This window comes from Suricata suricatta, chromosome 9 (genome assembly GCF_006229205.1).
Source record: "Suricata suricatta isolate VVHF042 chromosome 9, meerkat_22Aug2017_6uvM2_HiC, whole genome shotgun sequence".
NCBI lineage: Eukaryota > Metazoa > Chordata > Mammalia > Carnivora > Herpestidae > Suricata > Suricata suricatta.
The window spans coordinates 128,705,149-128,717,754 of NC_043708.1; the positions used below are offsets into that span (position 1 = coordinate 128,705,149).

The following is a 12,606-nucleotide window of genomic DNA, read 5'->3' on the forward strand; positions in this document are numbered from 1 at the left end:
CATAATATTTTATTGTCAAATTGTTTTCCATACAACACCCAGTGCTCTTCCCCTCAAGTGCCCTCCACCATCACCACCACCTGTCTTCCCCCCTCCCCCCTCCCCCCCAACCCTCAGTTCATTCTCAGCTTTCAATAGTCTCTCAAGTTCTGCATCCCTCTCTCTCCCCAACTCTCTCTCCCTCCTCCGTTCCCCCTGGCTCTCCATTAGGTCTCTCTTGTTTTCCTATTAGACCTATGAGTGCAAACATATGGTATCTGTCCTTCTCTGCCTGGCTTACTTCACTCAGCATGACACCCTCAAGGTCCATCCACTTTCCTACGAAGGGCCATATGTCATTCCCTCTCATTGCCATGTAGTACTCCACCGTGAATATATACCACATCTTCTTGATCCATTCGTCAGGTGATGGACATTTAGGTCCATTTTTTAAAATTCTACCGGTGGCTGCCTTTAACTTTGTTTAGCTTTGCTTTGTTTTTAGTTTTGTTTTTACTTATTGAGGTGAAATTCACACTACATGGGGGTGCCTGGGTGGCTCAGTTGGTTAAGCATCCAACTTCAGCTCAGGTCATGGTTCATGGTTCGAGCCCCACGTTGGGCTCTGGGCTGACAGTACGGAGCCTGCTTGGGATTCTCTCTCTCTGCATCACCCCTGTCCCCCACTCGTGCTTTGTCTCTCTCTCTCTCAAAATTAAAAATAAACATTAAAAAAATTTTAAGAAACTCACACAACATGAAATGCACCATTTTAAATGGAACAATTCAGTGACAATTTAGTGAGTTCACAATGCTATGCAACCACCATGTCGATCCCTGAAGTTTTTATCAGGAGAGTTTTCACATTATGACTCTAATTCCCAAAGTTTGCATTTCCCTGAGTAAGACGAGTCTTCCTCCTTCCAATGTTTCTGTATTTAGGCTGGAATTTGCAACCCATTAATAATAATTCATGGTGGGCAGGATTAAATTTCTTTAAGCTCTATAACTTCTCTCACAAATTACATCTGTTAATGACCTTCGATTTTGAATCTCAGAAATTTGTATTCTGTTTCCTCATAGAGCATTATGGGTTGACTTGTGTCCCCCTCAAAATTCCCATGTTGAAGTCTCAGTCCCAAGTAGCTCAGACTGCATCCATATTTGGAGATAAGATATTTTAAGAAGTAATTAAGTTAAAATAAGATCATGAGAGCGGGCCTTAAACCAATATGACTGGTGTTCTTATAAGAAGAGAAAATGTGGACACAGACACGCACAGAGGAAAGTCTTTGTGAAGGCACATGGAGAAGGTGACCATCGACAAGCCGGCCAAAAAGGCTGAAGAAGAAACCATCCCTGACAACACTCAGGTCTCAGAATTTTAGCCTCCAGATGGCAGGGTGAGAGCTGTCCACTGTCGGTGGCCCTTTGCTACCACAGCCTCAACAAACTACTAGATGTAGAAATCACCTTTCCACCTCAGGATCTCAGCATCCTCATCTGGTTAATTCCCACCCCCAAGGCGCCCCCTTTCTGACCACCTCAGTCCATCTGTATTGGGTCTCCTTTCATTATATTACGTACTGTAGCTGCCCAACCATTTGGACAAACACTTACCCAGCTGTTTCCTTGACAACGCTTCACTCTGTATCCCCAGTACCTCGCTCACGGATTGGCACATGCTAGGTGCCCCCAACAATTTACCAAATTACTAAATGGGGGACTGGATAAATCAAAGACTTTCTGCTCTTGCTACCTGTGTTGTTTTCAGTGTAACACACATGCATACTTAGCCCAAATGGTTTTCATTTCCACGGAACAGATTAATTTTCTTCAATTGCTCTGTTTTGGCCCTTAGCCTATATTTTGAAATGTCTTGTTAATGCCAATTATGACAACAATGCCCACCAAAAATTTGCCTTGGGGGCAGCAAGCACAGTTTGAGAAAAGCTGACATTTTTTTTTACGTCGTTCAGACAAATGAAGATGAAATCCACATATCATGAAGGTAAATATCCCTCGTTGGAACCCCCAAGCCCCAAACCTATATCCGGCCACCATAATTTGCTTAAAAGAAATGAATCCAGCTGGGAAGGATTAATAGGTATTTTTGCACATATACAAATCTAGATAGTTCATAAAAATATATCCCATGAAGCCCCCACTCTCAGATCCTGTGCATAATTAAAAGCACACCAATGCACCGTGCTGAATTTTCTGCCAATAGTGTGCAGGGGAGAAAATAATTATTCTGACAATTAGACCCAGAGCGATGTGCTCCTTGTCGGAGAAGGCCAAAGATGCCCGTGCAAGCTTTCGCATCACCTTTTAATAGCTTAATTAATTCGCACACTGATGGAAATCTCAAAATCAGTCTATGAGCCCACCTGTGTAAAAATGATGAATGAGATTTCCATGACTTTTTTATCCTGGGGGCTTGAGACCCAGCTTCATCTGCATATTAGAAACCCTCTGCGTCTCTTCCCGAGAAGCCGCTGGCTTCCCAGGGCCATTCCTAGCACACGGCTAATGCTATAAATTCAGTTACTCTTATTAACACAAAGCCCACACATTCTACCGGTAGTTGTATTATCATTTTTATACAGACCACTCTCTGCCCTTCATTACCATCTCAGATATTTTTTTGATCCCAAGTTAAAAAAGCACTCCTTTCTAATATGGGAGTGAAATCTATCTGAAACCAACAATGCCTCTCAAAACTGACTCGCGGGGACCTGTCTCCTACCTTAGGGCCCCTCACAAGGTGCCCTCCTCCTCCCAGCTCCCTGCCTAGATTCTGCCCTGTTGTCAATCAGGAAGCCCGATAAAACGCTTCACTTTGGCAAGGGTCCTTTAACCCCGCACCCCTTAGCTCAGCCAGCAAAAATCAGACCGTGGGGGCGGGTCGGGGGTGGGCAGGATTCAGCAGGGGCGGCCCCGAGCAAGGAAATGTAGTAACCAGTCACAGCTGGCCATCTTCTGCCTGGTAACACATGCAAAATGTCAACAAGATTTTGTGGGGAGGTACACGGGGTGGGGTGGGGACGACATTACTGTCCTCCTCGTTTTCCTCCTTCAGTCCCCTGCTTCGATGACGATTTCAAAAATCATTTAAGTGGCATTAGATATGAATCCTACCCTCCAAGGAAAGAGGGAAAATAAAAGGGCAGACCGCGCGTCGTGTTTAAGGGGCACCGACGGGAGTGCCCAGCAGAATGCGACACCCATGTAAATTTCACAACCCAGAGAGATTGGTCTGATTGTCCGTCCCCTGTTGACATGTGGAGAAATAGCAGCCCAGGCGTTTGCAGAAAGCCATTCCTCCTGCAAGAGAAAGGGAGAGGGACCACTGCAAAGGCTTCAGAGTTGGGCTCTCCCTCTCTCTCCGCGACTCTGGGCACCTTTTCCTTCCTGTCTCCTGCCTCCTTCCAGCATCCTCAGACCCAGGCGAGCCAAGGCTGGGCCACTTGGGCGGCCCCAAAATTCTAAGGCGCCAGCGGGAACAAAAGATACAAAGGGAGCCGGTGGCCTTTGTAATCACTGTTCCTGCTAGGAAACCGCTTCTTGCCTCGCTTGTGTTTCTCGGAGGCTGATTGATACCCTTGGAGCGGAAAACCCATGAGAAAGTCCCTTTCCCTCTCAAAATTGAGGGCTCCCAGTGGGTTTGGCTAATGTGCCAAGACCACCCTCCCCAGCTTGCCATGGTGAATGCCTGTGTGGGGCAGGAAGTGAGCCTGCCAAGCACTGTTCTCAGCGAACCTCCCCCACCCCCATGCCCGGCAGGCACCAGGTTCCCAGGCCACCACTCAGCAACTCCGTACTTTCTGAAGGCCGTGGGCCATGATGAATATGTGAGAAAAACAAACATTTGTCCCAGGGTTTGGGAAAGCAGGGAAGGGAAGCTTGAAGAGAGACTCCCCCAGGCAGGCTTGGGAAACCCCAGGGGTCTAATTGAAAGGATTTAAAATAGTAAATATGAAATCGAAACCCAAATGGTTGCTTTTTTTTTTTCCTGAGGAAGCAAGCCACTCATCAAGCTGATTCTGCAGTATAGATCACCTTAAAAACAACAACACAAGCAAACACGCCCCCACCGCTATCCTGCTGCCAGATCCCAGTTTGGTCACAGGGCTGAGAGGAGGAGAGCCATGAACAAAGTATGGGTCACTGGGCGGAGGGGGGTGCCTTTCTCCCTGTTTGCTATCTCGGAGCATGTGGTGTTCAGGGATTTTGTTTGCTTCTTATGCACCCTGGGTTTGGCCGCAAAATCTTTCCCTGAAAAGAGGACCCAAAGGAAAATGGAAAGGAGCCAAGAGGCACAGAGAAATCGAACAAGACACATGTGGAGATGGGGAGGAGACCACCAGGTGAGCAGTGCCCCCGGCCCCACCCAGTTCAAGCTGTCCTGGTTTGAAGGGTCCTAAAAGGAAATAGGAGCAGGGCCCAAAAAGGGGAGGCGGAACAAGTGCCCTGGAAACTTTGGATGTTCCGCCAGAGAGGGGCAAACCCGCCATTTTTATTCAGCTTTCATTTCACCCGCTTCTGTGCAGGAGCCAAAGGGAAGAGGAGCCCGGCTCCTTGTTTGTTTGTTTGTTTGTTTTTTCCTTTAATGGGGTGATAAGGGGGAATTATGGGAGACAAGAAGGAGTTGTGTGTGGAAGAGAAATGTGAGAGTGGAGAATTATCAGAACAAAAAAAATTGTGAGAGAGAATTTCCTTGGTGGGTAGGATTCCTATCTAATGCCACTTAAATGATTTTTGAAATAGTAGTCAAAGCAGCTGTCCAGAGGAGGAAAACAAAGAGGAGGACAGTAATGACAAAATGCCAATTGTCAGGTTGGAAAATTAGAGGAGATGCAGATGATTATGGGAAGAACAGACTTGTGGGAGCTGCAGAGACTGTAACTCAAAGACCAGCCCAGCGGAAGCGATGCACAGGACAAGGGTGCAGACAGACCCGAGATTCCCCGAATCACACCTCTCCTCCAGGAGACCTTGCAATCACAACACTGTGCCCCACGAGCCCTTGGATACACCATATTGCCCCGTCTAAGACATCATCTATTGTAAGATGCACCATTGTTTTAGACACCACTAAGAAGGAAAAAATGCCACCATTGAGGCCATGACATGCCATCAATTTTAAGAAGCAGACTGATTTCAGAGATGTTAGTATGGGCGGGAGGGGGGGAACGTCTTAGAATCAATGAAATACATTAATAGCTGACACTTACTGGGAACATAGCCGGTGCCAGGCCCTGTGCCAGATGCTTCCCATAGATTTTTCTCCTTCACTCTTCACAACTATAATTATCCCCATTTTTCAAATGAGAAAAGCAGGTCTTCAAGAGCTGAATTAACTTGCCCAACGCCACATAGTGTGGCGGGGATCGCATTCGGAGCTGTCTGAATCCAGAGCCCAAGAATGTATACTTGTGAGGTCCCCAAGGCCCCTTAGGATAGAGCTTGAAAACAGTTTCAGCCCTCATCTTGTGTTTCTGATCCATGAAGCCTCAAAGCTCTTGACAAAACGGCCTTTTATACTAACATCAGGTCATTTTGATAAAGGGGCTATTTTTGGAAAACCTGAACGAAGTCTCCATGCACAGGTTCAAGATGCCAGTCCTGGGGTGAGTGAGTGCTGGAAAAGCCTACACGATTTCTTTGGAGGGAGGGACAGCTTAGAGCTGAGTGCGGTAAACTCAGCCACCTGTAACATTTTAAGAATACTCCCGATGCCTTAAGAGAATTATTTTGTCCTGCTAAACCAGCCTGTGCCCAGCTGAAAAAAGACACCGCCATTCCAAAATCAATGTCCTACTCAATATCTGAGAGTTGGCATGGGTCAGGGCTGGGCCCAGAACACGTGCCCCTTTGAGGTCGCTGAACACAAATTTGGGTCAACCAAGCAGGCAACCAACACAACACCCGGCAGCAAAGATGCAGCCTCCAAATTGTGGGAATGAGGCAGATTCCTTGTTAGAATAGTGACTGGCCCGGAGGGCAGAGTATGGCCTTGGTGAGGAGGGGCATGGGTTTAAAACACAGCTCCAGGACACTAGCCTTGCAACCTGGAGAATCTCTCTAAACCTGCTTGCTCATCTGTAAAATGAGGGTCACGAACACCTCCCTTGATGTGGTCATTGTTAACATAAAGGGATATCTTGGACTTCAGGCGTTTGCCACAATACATAACACTTAATAACGACTCAATAGATGTGAGTTCCTTCTGTTTCCTAAAACTTAAATGTGTGCAGTGCAGTGCATTTGCTCAGAAGAATATGGACCGAGAGAGATCAAACAATAGCAGAATAGCAACTCCCGAAAAGAATTGATCTGGCCGTTCTTAAACTTTTCTAGCAACGGGGCAGTTGTTAGGGACACTGGCTCTGGATTGCTGGGATTTGCCTCCTGACTTTGTGACCTGAAACTAATCCCTTATTTTTTCTAACCCCCTGAAAACCTGGGAACGACTTTGAAATGGACAGAAAATGATAACTGGCAGTTCTGCCTGGTGTAGCCTCTGAGTTATGTTCGGACACCTTGCGTTGGCTTAAAGCTACTTTACAAGCCTGTGCATTGTCCTGTTCTGCAGATAAGTCCTGGGGAAAGGCCACTGATGGATTAGTGCCCTGTGGATATTGACGAGTTCAGAGGTGTTTCAGCATTCTTGACTGCCGGTGTGCACTCTGGTCTTTGGATCCGCCTTGGATCCCATTGTAACATCTCACTGGTTAACTCATTGATGAGTTAAATAAAACCCTTGACACGTATTCATTTTATATGTGTACACAAGTCATGATTTTACTTTTTGCAAACATGCTTCCTTTAAGACCAAGCCTCCACTTCTTTGTGAGTAGGATGAAAATAAGAAAATGCCCACTTCGAGGGGGGAGGGGGAGGGGTAACTGGTATAGTCCAGGAAAAGCCCTTAGTACCCTGTCTCGCACATCATAAGGACTCAATTAGCATCACTAAGCAAAACTATTAAGCTGTCAAAATGGAGTAATGATTAATGGATAGAATGTTCTCAATTTTAAGTTGTTCTCCGAAATTTTTTTCGTAAATATTTATCCCCCATTTTGCTTCTTTACAATGGAGCACTTGCAGATAAAATGAATGAATGAATAAATGAATAAGCACCAAATAAATATTAATAAAAATTTTGGAGAAATACACTTATGATTAGTTTAAGGGCTGGATTTCGGAGAGTTTGGTTTTCGTTTGCTTTTTATGGACACATATACGTGCCTTAGGTGCTCTCTGACATAGCTTACACTCCTCGTGTGTTCTGGTGATGAGTTACTTCTAGTTTAAATGATGAAGACGAGTATATTAATATTTCCTAGTGCTTCCTCCCCTCAAAGAAGACAGTGACTTCCAAATGTTCCACACCTGAATCAACTTTGAAGACCACTGATCTAGGGGCTTCATTAGAAGCAGGAGACAGGGAGTCAGAACACCTACTCCTGAGAGAATTATTCCATGAGAAGGTGATCACATCACTTTTGTTCATCTGGGATTAAAGACTCCTTAGAAAAGGGACTGGAGAAAAGCAGCTACGTTTCATACAGCGTTAAATAATCCGTTGATCCATTCAGCAATAAATATTCCATGTCCTTAAGAAGCTCAGAGACTAGTCGTGGAACGGGATGATTTTCAGGAAAGCTTTCCGGTGAAAAAAACAGTGGCGTGTGATGAGCTCCAGCAGGGGTGAATAGAGGCAGACACATGTCCCAGAGAAGACCACACTCTGTGATAACCATTGGAGGACGAAGTGCTCAAGAGGTAAGCAAGTCAGGGAGCAAACAGGCAGAGGAAGGCACAGGTATAAAGGCAAAAAGGAAGGAAGGAGCCTGAAGGGAAGAGCAAGGACACCCGTGTGTCCTGAAATGCTCGGGAAAATGACACAGGGAGACAATGATAGTCAGAACCACATCATTTGTAAGCAGCCACGGGAGCTCGATGACCCCCTGCAGAAGTTATTACAGTCCCCATGTGAAAAATGAAGAAAATTTAAGACCAGCAAAGTTGGAAGATCTGAGATTAGGTATTTTGTAATCACCAGAAATGGGGTGGGTTTTTTTTTAAAAGCTATGCTTTTCCTCAGTCTGCAGTATTGTAAAGACCTAAGAACCACAGAGAATCAGAAAAGACAACTGAAAGCCCTAACTAAAGACAAATTTCAAGACTACATCTCAGTCCTTAAAAAAGGTCCCTTATTGATGGTGAAAACCAAAGAATTGTTCCCTGGCCAGTCATGGATGCCCAAGTCTCCTTCTAGTTGTTGCTTAGCATGGCCTGTGTTCACAAATGAAAGCGGCCATGGAAGCGTTCTGCTGTTTCCTACCCAGCTGTCTGTCATTTCCCCAAAGCTGTTCTTTGCCAGGGAAGCAGCAGCTCCACACTCTTGCCCCTCAGGCCCTTGACTTCCCCATACTGAACTGTATCTGCGTCGCCAAGCAGACATTGGGACTGGTACAAGGGAGACACTATGGAGGCTGGTTGATCTTGGGACATCCTAAGCTCGGCATAGGTCACAGCCATGGGCACCCAGGTGAGAGGTGAAGAGCTTTTCCTTGGTCAATCAGTCCATTTTGTGGCCCTCAAGGAATATCTCCCCAGCAAGGGGATGGCCAAGAGCTAGCCACGTACACACACCCTCTGCTGTGCAAGTGATGGCCAGCACTGGGACGGAGCTACACATCAAAGAGCAAAGTCATCTGAACTGCTCCACAGCCCTCCCTGACCTGTGTCCCAGCAGAAGAATAAGCACAAATAATGGCTGCCTTTCCGTTTTCTGCTCTCTCCCTCCCCCTCCCCCTTACCACGCACAAGAGGGTAGTTTTCCGATGCCACCCCAGAAAGCTTGATGGGGAGGCTCTTCCTGATCGAACTCTAGTCAGGCTCCCCTCAATTGTCTTCTCATCTAAACTTCCACTTTTGACCTCTGGGTCTGCCTGGCCATTGCTCAGCGTCAGCAAGAATCCTGTTAAATTGGTTCCACCAGAATGCTCCATCTTCAATAACTGATCCAATTGTAAATTGTAAATATCTATAAATATCTGATTAAACTCCACATCGCTCACGATTTCCCAGGTGATATCTGATCACCCTGACCCACCTTCAGCAAGAATCCCTCACTCTCCCTGATGTTTTTTCTTAGTAATTTTCCATCCACTGACCCCCACTCTGCTCATGGACTGTAAATCCTCACTTGTCCATACTGTATTCAGGACTGAGCTCAGTTCTGTTCTGAAGTCTCTTTTCCCCTACTGCAATAGTTTCTGAACAGAATCTGGGTGTTTTTTTTTTTTAATCACTCTAACTACTGTCCAGCTCCAGGTTGGCGAGAACATGAGCTCCAAGTGTCAGCCCCACTCATTCAAGCCATAGCTCCAACTTTCCAATATGGTGGCTGCGATCCCAAGCGCATCTCTTCTATTTCCTCCAGCCACTCCCACTTGAGCACAAATTGGAAACGCATGTCAATCATGCAGCATGTTTCCCAGAAATCGCACTTTATATTTAGAAGAGAAGAGTAAGGACTTTGACCTTCATGGTATATTATATCCAACATCAAGACCTTACCTTACCATGGGGCATGTTACGAAAGGGACCCAGTTGTAACTCTTGGGGCAAAATCACATACATTCAAATAATAACTTTTAGTGCATTTGGAAAGCAGTATTGGGCCGGAGAAGCTGGGAGGCTTATAGAAATCTCTCAATAGTCAAAAAAGGTGTGCCTTGCTGTGATGTCCACAGCAGTCTCCTTTATTTTTTTTAATTTTTTTTAATGTTTTATTTCTTTTTGAGAGAGAGAGACAGCATGAGTGGAGGGTCAGAGAAAGAAGGAGACACAGAATCTGAAGTCAGGCTCCAGACTCTGAGCTAGCTGTCAGCACAGAGCCCGACTCGGGGCTTGAACACATGAACCGTGAGATCATGACCTGAGCCGAAGCCGGATGCTCAACCGACTGAGCCACCTAGGCGCCCCTGCAGTCTCCTTTTAAACAAATGGATGGATGTATCCTGATATGGGAGTTGGGAGTGGTTGTGCAGAGATAATCAGGAGAAAGGCTGACTGCAAGCTAGGAGAAATTGGGTAAGTGGGTTCGGTCTAGCTGGGAGCACAGAAGAAGCAACAATCATTCTTTATGAAAAGAGCCATCAAGTTTAAATTGGTGACCAGAGAGGGGCTCCTGGGTGGCTCAGTAGGTTGAGACTTGACTCTTGATTTCAGCTCAGGTCACCATCTCACCATTTGTGAGTTTGAACCCCACAGCAGGATCTATGCTAATAGTGCAGAGCCTGCTCGGGTTTCTGTCTCCCTCCCTCTGTCTGCCTCTCTCTCTCAAACTAAATAAACTTAAAAATTTTTTTTAATAAATTGCTGACCAGAGAAAAAAATTATAAAACTTTACTGTGTTTTGCAACCTATTAGTGACTAGGCACTTTCCTTCTGGAGTGCCAAAGCCAATGAATTTCTGCTTGTACGCTAGGAGATTTTGATCCCTCGAAAAGTTTTATTGGTGCAACATAAAGGAAACAATGGGATTACAGTACCTGAGGGGTAAAAGTTAGTTTAGACTTAAAAAAAATAACTTTGTTGATTTTTTTCTGATTATAACAAGCATCCTTGTAACCGGAGTGTCTAAAAGTCCGAAACCACTAGAAATGATAAAGATGGTTAATATCATCCATAGTCCTTCCATCCAGACATAAAAATCTGGGTGCCCATCCTTACAGACTTTTTTCTACTCACTGGTATCATTTGATGTAAAGAAATAAGAAAGAACTGCCCACAGTATATCCTAGCCTGCTCTTTCCATTCGTGTGTGTGTGTGTGTGTGTGTGTGTGTGTGTGGCACTATCCTGTCGCATCAGCAAATGGGAATCTACACGATCATTTTTAACAGCTCCGTACTACTCTGCTAGATGCTGTGCCAACATTTTGTTTCGAATCCTGCAGAGAGAAAGTCAGGATGCCATCATGCTGCGTTAAAAGCATTCCTGAGACGAACATCCTTGTGCTAACTCTTTCCTCTTGTGTTTAATTATTTTCTTGGGAAGAGTCCCCAGAGGCAGAATTGCCCAGTCTAGCGTGTGTGTTCTCTCCAAGGTTGCTGGTCCATAGCATCTCCAGAAAGCCCGACCCAGATAATGCTCCCTGGGCAGTTTAGAGAGACTCCCATTTCCCACACTCTCACCAACCCTCACCCTCAGCTTGCACATTTCCAATAAAACACATCACTGTTCTGCTGCGTCTTGACCCCAGACGTGCCTGGACAGAAGTGACCCGACAGAGAGCCAGGCACTCTGGGCACACGGAGCATCTCCCCCAGGCCTTTCCGTTCTGGGATGGAAAACGAAAAGCCCCCCTGCCCACCAAGGATCTCTTTTGTGTGCCAGCTGGAGGTTGGAGGAAGTGGGGTGGGGGCAGAGGGGGCCCAGGATGTCCTAGCTTGCCTCCCTCACACTCCCAGGTGGCGAGCACTGCGCGGTGCCTTCTCCATCCCAAACAACATCTGTTGGAGAAAGCCTCCTCCTGGAAGAAAGGGGGAGCAGGGGAACAGCAAATACAGGGGCCGAGAGCAGGGAGGACCTGCGGGTTAGAAGGGCAGTCCGTTCCCACCAGGGAACCCACCCCCTCTCAGCTGCAAACTGCTGCATTTGACATTTCAATGTGACCCCGGGGAGGGGAGTTGGGAGGGACGGGAGAGACCTGAATAGGGCCGAGGAGACAAAAAAAATCTGCATCTCTTTAATTCTGTCACTTGTCTCTCTCCGTTCTCCCGCCCAGAATGTGACATTCAGGAGGGTTTTCTCTCCCTCTCCCTTTTTCTTTTGCTTTTCCTCTTTGACATTTAAAAACAATATATACACTTGGGCACATTGAAAGTTGGGGCGGGGTGGGGGGGGTGGGGGGAAAAGGAAGATTGTTTCTGGAAGAATTGAACCTCAGGAAAGCTGCTTTCATCTTCCTTGGGACTTGCCCTGAACGGCTTCCTTTTCATCCCTTTGGAGGAGAAAAGTGAAAAGACTTGAGTTTTGCAAACAAAAAAGTAAATTCTAACCGCATCTAGTGAATGTGCTCTCTGGCGGGGGAGGGAATCACTTATTCCTTGGAAAGGATCTTAGAGCTTCTAAGGAACTATATTCTCACTCGAAGCTAACTTCAGAAAACAATAACAAGCCTCTGAAGGGGGGGGGTTAGGGTTAAGGTGGGGTCAGATCCAGGCTCGCCTCTCCCCACCCATCCCCGAGGCCAGGCTGAGGCCCAGCCGGCAGCCTCCAGGCCAGGGAATACTACTGGCCTGAGCCCCAGAGTCTGGGCTCCAGCTTTGGCCTCCAGGAACACCACTGGTTGGAAGAGAGAACACCTTTAATAACCAGGTGTGACTCTTCCAGTGTTTCCTCTCCTCTCCCCAACTTGCAGATGGGAAAACTGAGGTCCAGGAAGATTAAATATGATACACTTACAGAGCTGGGTGAACCAGGCCCCAAACCCGAGTCCTTTCTCTTCCAGGGCTAGAAGCCCCATCTCGCTGCCTCCTCCCAGGTCTGTTAAGAGAGAGTGAGCCACATCTCTCTAAGTCACTGCTGCCCAGTGGCTTTCTCC

General features: G+C 46.5%; 1 long non-coding RNA gene across 1 annotated transcript; it reads left to right on the plus strand.

Annotated features, from left to right (window-relative positions):
* Window positions 1–4,169: 4,169 nt before the first annotated feature.
* LOC115301714 lies at window positions 4,170–6,764 on the plus strand. Its single transcript, XR_003913259.1, has 2 exons — window positions 4,170–4,349; window positions 6,578–6,764. It is a non-coding gene; the product is annotated as an uncharacterized LOC115301714 (long non-coding RNA).
* Window positions 6,765–12,606: the final 5,842 nt, after the last annotated feature.